Source organism: Scylla paramamosain, chromosome 24, assembly GCF_035594125.1.
Source record: "Scylla paramamosain isolate STU-SP2022 chromosome 24, ASM3559412v1, whole genome shotgun sequence".
Classification (NCBI taxonomy): domain Eukaryota; kingdom Metazoa; phylum Arthropoda; class Malacostraca; order Decapoda; family Portunidae; genus Scylla; species Scylla paramamosain.
In genome coordinates, this window is record NC_087174.1 from 9,735,828 (window position 1) to 9,745,827 (window position 10,000).

At 54.1% G+C, this 10,000-nt stretch overlaps 1 protein-coding gene across 3 annotated transcripts in view; it reads right to left on the reverse strand.

Moving 5' to 3' along the window:
* LOC135112714 (uncharacterized) overlaps window positions 1-4,242 on the reverse strand; it is a 103,992-nt gene extending 99,750 nt beyond the window's left edge. For 2 of the 3 annotated variants that reach the window (XM_064027466.1, XM_064027464.1), the window contains exon 1: window positions 4,177-4,242. The gene's annotated coding sequence lies outside the window, so the exon portion shown is untranslated. Of the gene's footprint in view, window positions 1-3,424; window positions 4,138-4,176 lie in introns of those variants that run through there. The other variant, XM_064027465.1, reaches the window with a different exon arrangement.
* Between the last annotated feature and the right edge of the window lie 5,758 nt (window positions 4,243-10,000).

Consider the following 10,000-nt stretch of genomic DNA (forward strand, 5'->3'; position numbering starts at 1 on the left):
AGAAGAAGGAAGAAGGGAGGGTTGGAGGAAATGAAGGAGGGGAGAAAAAAAAATAAAAAGGAAGGATGAATGGGGGAAAAAAACTGGAAGACGGAAGGAAAAGTGAAAAAGTGACTGGAAGGAAAAAGAACTGGAAAGGAAAACTAGGGAACACGACTGGATTGCTGGAGGAAAATAGAGGAGAGAGCTGATTGGAGGGAAGGGATGGAGGGAAGGCTGGAGAGAAAGTAAAGGGATGGACTGAAGAGGAGGAGAACTGGAAGAAAGATCTAAACAGCAAGATGGATGTGGAGGAAGAAGTGGAGGGGTGGAAGGAACGCTTGAGAAATGGAGAGAAGTGGAAGGAAAGGTGGAAAGGAAGAGATGGAGAGGAGGGAGGAAAAGTTAGATAGAGAGGGAGATGAAGAGAAAAATTGGAAGGGTGGAGGTAGGAGGAAAGAAAGAGATGGCGAGGTGGAGGGAATAGTTTAAATGCATGAGAGGTAGGAGAGAAGAATTGGAGAGCAGGGAAGTGGAGGGCAAGGAAGGAGGAAAGGAAGAGATGCAGAGGTGGAAGGAATGGTTAAAATGCAAAAGGGGAAGAGAGAAGAAGTGGAGAGCAAGGAAGATGGAAAGAAGACTTGAAGGAGGGAGGAGGAAGGGAAAATATAGAAGAAGAAGATGGAGAAGAGAGCTGGAGGGGAAGGAGGAAAGGAAGAGAGGGAGAGAAGGAATAGTTTAAATACAAGAGAGATGGAGATAAAACTCGAGTGGAGGGGAGAGAAGAATGGAGGAAATGGAGAGATAGAGGGAAGGGAGCGATGGAAGATGTATGAGCGGAGAGAAGACTTGGATGGAGGGACGCTGAAGAGAGTGGAGGAAGGAGCAGGAGAGAGGAGGGAAGAGAGTGGAGGGAAGGGAGGGGAGGGGAGGAGGGAGGAACGTGACAGGGGGCCCCTACCCGCACAAGGAGGCAAACCAGGCCCCATCACGCTACACATCCCCCAATTACCTACTAACTCCTATTTACTGCTACTGCCTCCTCCTCCTCCTCCTCCTCCTCCTCCTCCTCCTCCTCCTCTTCTTCCCCTTCTTTGTCGTCCTTCTCCTCCCCCTTCATTTCTTTCTAGTCATTCCCCTTCCCTCCTCTTTCTTCTTCTCTTCCTTATTTATTTGTATTATAATGTCTTTACTTCCTCCTCCTCTTCCTCCTCCTCCCGCCTCCTCTTCCTTTCCTCGTCTTTCTTCTTCTCTTCCTTATTATTCGTATTATATTGTCTCCTCTATTTCTTCTTCCTCCTGTTCTTAGTCGTCTATCCCTCACCTTCCTCCTCCTCCTCCTCTTCCTCCTTCTCTTCCTCATGCAAATCCAATTCCTCTTTCACTTCTACATAATATCCTCCTCCTCCTCCTCCTCCTCCTCCTCCTCTCCTCTTTCTTAATTCCCATCACCGTTCTTCCTCCTTCATCTTCTCCTTTATTTGTTTCATTACCTTGACTTGCTATTATTTCTATTTTCCTGTTTTCTTCTTCATTATTTTTTTCATTCACTATTTCCTTCTTCCTCCTTCTGCTGTTCAATTAACGCCTTGTTTTTTATATTTTTATTCTTGCTCTCTCACTCCTCTTCCTTGTTTCCTTCCTCGTTTCCTTTGTCACTCATGTTATTTACACTCCCTCCTCCTCCTCCCTCCTCCTCCTCCTCCTCCGCTTTCATTCAATTATCCCTCGCCTTCTCTTCTCTTTCATCTTCCATTTTCCGACGTATTTTTGTTGCCTATCGTACTGCTAATTCTCTCTCTCTCTCTCTCTCTCTCTCTCTCTCTCTCTCTCTCTCTCTCTCTCTCTCTCTCTCTCTCTCTCTCTCTCTCTCTGAGTTTTCACTTCGATAAAGAGAAGCAAAAAATCGATATGCCTTTCTCTCTCTCTCTCTCTCTCTCTCTCTCTCTCTCTCTCTCTCTCTCTCATCTCTCTCTCTCTCTCTCTCTCTCTCTCTCAGGTAACAGGTGTAGCGAGTCCACGTAATGCAGGTGAAAGGGGAGGAGGAGAAGGAAAAGGTGAGAGGTGGAGGTGGAGGTGGAGGTGGAGGAGTAGGAGGAGGAGGATATGAAGGAAAGGAACGCGAGAGAACAAGATGAAAGAGGAAAAACGAAAGCAAAAATGGAAAGGACAGACAAAAGAAAGATATTAAAAGGGAAGAGAGAAGATTACAGAGGAAAGGAAAGAGGAAGAGTCGTGGAGGAGGAGGAGGAGGGAAGAGGAGGTGAGGAGGAGGAGGAGGAGGAGGGAGGAGGAGGCTACAGTACACACACCTGCATATATGGAAGAAAGATGGAAGGGAGGGGGAAGGAAACGTTACAAAAGGAAGAATGGGAGGAGGAGGAGGAGGAGGGAGGAGGAGGAGGAGGAGGAGAAAAGGTAGACTCACCTGCCCATGGGAAAGAAAGGTGGGGGAGTGATGAGATTCACCTGGATTTGCAATTTCCGGTAAGGTGAGGTAAGCACACACACTACACACACACACACACACACACACACACACACACACACACACACACACACACACACACACACACACACACACACACGATCACGACTTCATATCATCTCTTCCTTTACCTCCTCCCTCCTTCCCTCCCCTCAAACAAACACTTCTTCCACATCCCTCCCCTCGCCACACTCGCCCACACGTTCCCCCTCACGCTCTTATTTTTATCACCTGTCTCCTACTCATCCTTTAACCTGCCCAATATCTCTCTCTCTCTCTCTCCTCTCGTGTGTGTGTGTGTGTGTGTGTGTGTGTGTGTGTGTGTGTGTGTGTGTGTGTGTGTGTGTGTGTGTGTGTGTGTGTGTGTGTGTGTGTAGACTTGAATTTTTCTTACTCACGGAGTGAGAGAGAGAGAGAGAGAGAGAGGAGAGAGAGAGAGAGAGAGAGAGAGAGAGAGAGAGAGAGAGAGGAGAGAGAGAGAGAGAGAGAGAGAGAGAGAGAGAGATGCACTACGGTCAGGACTTTCTAACGAAGGCGGGAGTTCAGGTGTGTGTGTGTGTGTGTGTGTGTGTGTGTGTGTGTGTGTGTGTGTGTGTGGTGTGTGTGTGTGTGTGTGTGTGTGTGTGTGTGTTGTGAGTGTGCGGCGTGGACGTAGCGCTACGCAACACACACCTGCAGCGAGGTGTACGCATCCCGCGGCGTCACTGTATCGGGGTCGGGCAGGCCGCGGCAGGTCGTTGGTGACCGCTGCCAGCCTGCAAACGGCCCGCTGCCCCGCCGCCCACACCCTGACTCCCAGACACCCCGACAGCCCCAGTACAACATTCCCACCCCCTGACCTACGAGCGGCGCGATGGTGTTCACGTGTCGCGGCCCGGTGGCGGGGCGGGCCCGAGGCGGGGCGGCCAGGGCGGGAGGTGCCCCAGGACAGGCCGCGGGGCAGGAGAGTTGTCTTACCTGTTGCTATAATACAGCGCGCCTCTCCACGGCCACCCCGCCCCACCCTGGATACCCCACGACTGGCAATGGCAACTCAGCACTGACCCCTATCTTTGAGGTAGTCATTGCGACGTCACCACCAGCACCACCACTACCACCAGCACGGCGAGGCGACACACCACCACCACTACTGCCGCCGCCGCCTCCGCCGCCGCCGCGTGTAATCTGTGGCACACAATGACAGTTGATAGCGGCAGCGCCAGGCCGCCGGCACGCACACCCCCGCAGCTCCTCGCCACAGGCAGAGGCAGGAGCCGCAGCACACGGGACACAAGACTGGCGCAGGGCAGGGGGCGGTACAGGTCTGGCGTGGCACCGCTCAACCGGCACCGTGGCCACACCTGTGTCCCAGGCAGGTGCACTTCCCCCCATGTGCACGCCGTCTGTCGCATGGGGCGTCCCTGACGATAAGGCTGGCACAACACAGCACGGCACTGTACGACACTGCACGACATGTCACAGCACGACCAAACCATCGCACGACACACAGGAAACACTGCCACAAACTGCTCACTCCCGTCAACCACAACTTGTTGACTTGCTACAGGACAATTTTCTGTTTGTTTTCATGCCGCTGCCACCTCACGTGGTGGCTGTCCTCGCCACAGGACGTCTCTCCCGGGAAGGGCCAAACTTATCACCCCTGGCGGGACAGGAGCGGACCCACGCCAAAAGGGGGCGTGGAGTCCATACCACACACAGCTGCTCACCCAACGCGCGCAGCCACGTCCTCACCAGCCGACGGTCACAGTCACACTAACCAGTCCCCGCCTCCCCGGCCCGCGCGGCTCCACACCCTCCACACTCACGCAGCCTCCCTCCACCTCTCCACTCCTCCCCTCCCCGCCCAGTGCCACCTCCCGCCCCTCCCTACACAGCCTACTCTGCCCTGCCACTCCCGACGGAACCACGACGCTCCTCACCCTCCCTCGGAAGCTGCAACCCTGTTGTGTGTGTGTGTGTGTGTGTGTGTGTGTGTGTGTGTGTGTGTGTGTGTGTTGTGTGTGTGTGTGTGTGTGTGTGTGTGTGTGTGTGTGTGTGTATCACGGTCCAGGTCTCGCAGCACGATGCTGGAACGCAAAATGTGCTCTCTCTCTCTCTCTCTCTCCTCTCTCTCTCTCTCTCTCTCTCTCTCTCTCTCTCTCTCATCTCTCTCTCTCTCTCTCTCTCTATCGATCGATCTATCTGTCTATTTACCTATCTATCCATATCCACACACTCACACACACACACACACACACACACACACACACACACACACACACACACACACACACACACACAAACACACACACACACACAAGAAAAAAGAACAAGAACACTCCTCACATAACAATACAAACCTTCATCTCGACCTCCAGCATCCATCACCTTCCACCCCCACCACCCCATGTCACCGCCACTAACCCCCCTACAACACCCCCTCCCTAACCCCCAAACCCCCTACTCTCTCCCTCTCTCTCCACACCTCTTGTCATCACCCTGAGCAGTTAGCATCTTAACATCACCTAGCACACCCCACACCCCTCGCCCATCTACGCCGTCCATTCCTCCTCTCTCCCCCGGCTACCCATTCCCCCCCAAACCTCCCCAGCCGCCCCACCCAGGAGGGAAAGAAGAGTAATTGGTGATGCCTCGGTAATTAAGACTACTGAAAATTATCCCTTGAGGCGCAGAAGTATTTGTCAAAGTATCTCCTCCAGCTCCTCCTCCTCCTCCTCCTTCATCTTCTCCTCCTCTTCTTCCATCTTCTACTCCTCCTGTTCGACTCTTGACCAGCAGGGGCACAGGAAACGCAGGTAACAGTGCAGGTGTTTATTCACAGAAGGTGTGAACAGAAGGCTGGAGGTAGGTGATCTCCCGGCGCCAGGCCGCGCACTTCCACTTAACACGTATGACTGAAGCCTAGCTCGTTCACTCATACACGTATTCATGCCTCACACAAGTCTCGCTCATTCACCTCGTTCACACAACTAGCTAACAACCACACACCCTCCCCCGAGACATAAGGAAGATTCCTTATCTTTGTTATGGCTACCGTAACACATGAAACAAAGTTACAATGATTGAAGTACAGAAAACACGGTACATATACACAAAACAAACACAGCGTACAATGAACACGTACGACTAATCGTAGGTGCTACGGTGCCACCGCACCTGCAGTCGTCTCGGCTCCCTACGCTGTCGGCTGCTTCGACGCTCTGGTTGCTCTCGGCCACGGTGTACCCCGTTACCCTGATGCTCCGGGCTGCCGGGATGGTGGTGTTCCTCGTGACCCTGATGCTGAAGCGCTGCACCGCCATGAGCGGTGTGCTGCTCGACAGGAAGGGGAGCAAGAGGTCTGTGTGGGCGTAGGTGTCTTCTATTACGCCACATCACGCGACCGCTGCCCATCTTGATGAGGTAGTCTCTCCTTCGCCCAACAGCCACGATGACACCCAGGCGATCCCAGAGGCCTGTCGTGTGATCTTGAACGTCGACGTGGCCACCGAGGTGCAGGAGAGGAAGAGTACGGGCGGACGCGTCGTGGCGAAGTTTCGCTTTCTTCCTCAGTCGCTCTGCCTTGGCGTCGCACTCATCAGCAGCGCGCTGCCACTGCTGAGCGTATGAGCGATGATGAGCCGGGACACAGGACCTCATAGGATGACCGAAGAGGACTTGTGCTGGTGATCGCCCTTCCGCCCTCGGAGTGTTGCGCAGTTCCAGCAACCCGCGAGCGAACGCATCCTCGTCCAGGTGTCCCTGCTGTGTGGTCGTGAGGATCAGCTTCTTCACGGACTTGACCGCTGCCTCGGCGTGACCATTGGAGCGTGGATAATGAGGTGAAGATACACGATGCTCCACCCCCCATCGAGCCAGGAAGCGCCGTACCGATGAAGAAGTGAACTGCGGTCCACCGTCAGTCCTCAGGAGAACAGGCACGCCCGTGTCGGCGAACACACCCCGAAGGACACGAACGAGCTGATCAGCCGATGCTGGACGTGAGCATGCAGACACGTGAGGCCACCCAGACAAGCGATCTACATACACGAGGTATGTACGGCCTGCTGCGTGGAAGTAGTCTGCAGAAACTGACTCAAACACCCTGCTGGGTGTGTCCGTGTCCTGCCAGAGAGGTTCGTTGGCTTGGCTTGGTAGGAGTGGACGGCATAGTGAGCATCCAGAAACGACGTTCTCAACGTCTCTGTCCATACCAGGCCAGTACACCGTTTGTCGGGCCCGTCGCTTGGTGCGCTCCATCCCCTGATGACTGTCATGGAGTCGCTCTAGTGTTTCTCGGCGGAGGCTGTGAGGAATAAGAAGCCTCGGCCCGTAAACCACCAGGTCGTCGTCTACGGCCAGCAGACTGCGCACCGGCCAGTACGTACGCAAGCGGTGATCGAGGTCGTGGCAATGATCAGGGAAGCCCTCGATGATGACGTTCTTGAGCAAGCAGTACTCCCCGTCTCTTGCTGCTGCGGCACGTACCATTTCCACAGTCTGATCCTGGAGTGGTGCTAAGCGGACGCCGTCCTCATTGGTGGCAGATAACGCTGAGATGACCGCTGAGTGGAGAGGGTCGAGGTCACCAGAAGTAGCAGCATCCTCTTCCTCCACTGGGTCCTGTACTGGAGCACGTGAGAGGGCGTCGGGCACACAGTGTGTCGATCCCTTTTGCCAGCTTGCTGTGAAAGAATACTGAGCAAGCTTCTCCCTCATGCGCTGCAGCCGCAGGTTCTCTATTTCTCCCAACAACTTGCTATTGAGGAGAGGTATCAGCGGGCGGTGGTCGAGCACTAGATCGAAGTGAGGGAGTCCTTTCAGGTAGGTGCCACATTTCCTGACTGCCCAGACGATTGCAGCCATTTCCAACTCTATTACTGCATAGCGGCTCTCTGTGTCTGTAACAAATCTTGACCCGCATTGCACCATCTTCCACTGGTCACTGTGCTTCTGCAGGAGAACGAATCCAAATCCGTGCATCCTTGAGGCGTCAGTCTGTAGCATCGTTGGTAATGATGGGTCGAAGTATGCCAAGACAGGTGGGCTGACGAGACACTGTTTCACCTTCTCAAACGCCTCTTCATGGTTAGGAGACCAGCACCAACTGTTCTTCGGGCGTAAGAGATCTCTGAGGGGTTGTGCAGCTGCAGCCACAGCAGGAGAAAAGCTTCCAAGCTGGTTTGTAAGACCCATGAATGATCGTAAGTCGGTGATGTGCTGTGGTCGTGGGAAGTCAGAGATTGCCTTAACTTTCTTTGAGTCTGTCGTGTAGCCTTGTCCAGAAACAGAGTAACCACAGTAATCTACCACTCTTTCCGCGAATGTAAACTTCTGTGGGTTGAGAGTGATGCCGTGCTGGTCACACCGCCGCACAATCTGAATGACATGGGCTAAGTGCGCACTGTAGGTGGAGTCATAGGCCAGGATGTCGTCCACGATCTTGATGGTGTTAGGTATGTCGCCGAGAGCTTGGTCTCCTCGACGGTTATACTCGTCTCCAGACGAGACGAGACCCATAACCGCTCGCCGAAACTTGTACCGACCCCAAGGTGTTATGAAGCAGGTTAAATCCTGGTCTTCTTCTCTAATGGGGACTTGAAAATACCCCATCTTGGCATCAAGAGTGGTGAACCAAACTGCTCCGGTCCCGATCAAGGCGATGGCGTCATGAGGTGAGCGCACTGGATACACGGGCCTCTTCACGTAACGGTTGAGTCGTGTCAGGTCAACACACAGCCTTACACCAGATGTCTTTTTTGGGACAGGCACGATGGGGTGGCACCATGCCGTAGGGTAGTCCACACTCTCGATGATTCCCTTGTTAAGCAGCTCTTCCAACTGGCTCTTAATTTCTTCACGCCAATTGTAAGGGATTGTACGAGATGCTGTTACGGCGAAGGGTCGAGCGTCGTCTGTCAACTCGATGGCCATGGATCCACCAGCCATTGCACGTAAACCTTCCTTTGCTTCGAAGACGCTGGGAAAGGCCTTGATCACAGCAGCAGCGTGCCCCGCACGCTGCTGTGGCGTTGGGTCGTAGGAATGAGGCCAGCTGATCACTTCTGTGGGCGTAGATAGAGGTGGCTGCGAGGCGGTCGGGTACTTGATGGAGCTGTTGCCGGTGTGCTGTTCTTCCCTGCGTAGCGGTCGGATTTGAGCCGGAAAATCTTCGGGGAGGATTCCGAGAGCGATGGAATCGTACCAGCTAAGCAGCGCCCCCTTCACCTCCTTCACCACGCTCACAACAGTCTCAGCTTCCCTGTCGCCCAGTTGCAAGTGCGACGAGAAAGTTCCTACACAGGTGAGGGGGTGATTACCGGCAGCATAAAGTCCATCACCATCAGCGGGCGCCAAGCTGGAGGGCGGGATTCCAAGGAGTGTTGCCGTGTCGAGGCCAATAACGGTCGTTTCGGCCCCTGAGTCAGGAGTCCACGTAATCTTGTCTCTTCCAGCGGGATGTGTGGCGGTAATGAGCACCTGGGGCGCAGGTCGTGCCGTCACCGTCTTTGTGTATACGCCTGATAAGAGCTGGTATACACTGGCACTGGCTCCCCGCCTCGGGCCTGCACCGCGATGAGGAGAGACAGTTGAGGAACTCCTCGAAGCTCCTCGTCGTTTCCTCACTGTCTGCTGACATACACTCGCAAAATGCCCTCTTTTCCCGCAGTTACGACACACTTTATCTATTGCCTGGCATCCCCTTTTGTCACTGCGACAATCTTTGCCACAACGATAACAGCCCGTGGGGCTTGAGCCCCCGAAACTGCCCTTCCTGTAGTTCGAGACAGCGTTCACACCATGGCTCGAAGAGTGAGAGCCGCCCCTTAGTACTGCACTACACTGGTTAGCGCTCTCTGATGCTCTGCAAATATCTATGGCGTTTTCAAGGGTGAGTTTCTTGTTTTCCAGCATGCGTTTCAGAGCCACTTCGTCTCGTGTCCCAACGACAATTCTGTCACGCAGCTGATGGTTTATGCACTGGTCGCAAAAGTCACAGAAATTGGCGATTTCCTTAACAGCACATAAAAAGTCGTCAAAACCTTCTTGCGTTTCTTGCACGCGGGAGTAGAAGTCTCTTCTATCCATGATGATGTTGCGCTGGCTTCGCAGGTACTCACACATTGCATCGAGGATGGTTCTTAACTCCGCGTCTCTCGGTAAGCTTATCCCGTAGCGAAGTGTACGGGTCCACTCGTCGTCTAGGACAGCAGCGAGTGCCGCCCTCTGCTCAGCCAGGGAGAGACAGTCTATCCTGGCGAGGGTTACGTATCCTTCAAACTTATGGCGCCACGTGTCGAACTCACGTAAAGATGCTGACGCCGTTAAGTGAGGAATGATGGTGGCGGACGTCGGGAACCTCGCGCCCTGGGTAGACGTGCTGCGGGCTGTGGTTTCGCCTTCATTGCTCGCCGTGGTGCGACTGGGAGCTTGTGTCCCCACTCTCTCCAGCAGCTGGGTTAAACGCTCCTCGCGAGCCTGACTCTGCTCCGACTGTCGCGCTAGCAGAGCCTGACTCTGCTCCGACTGTCGCGCTAGCAGGGCAGCCAG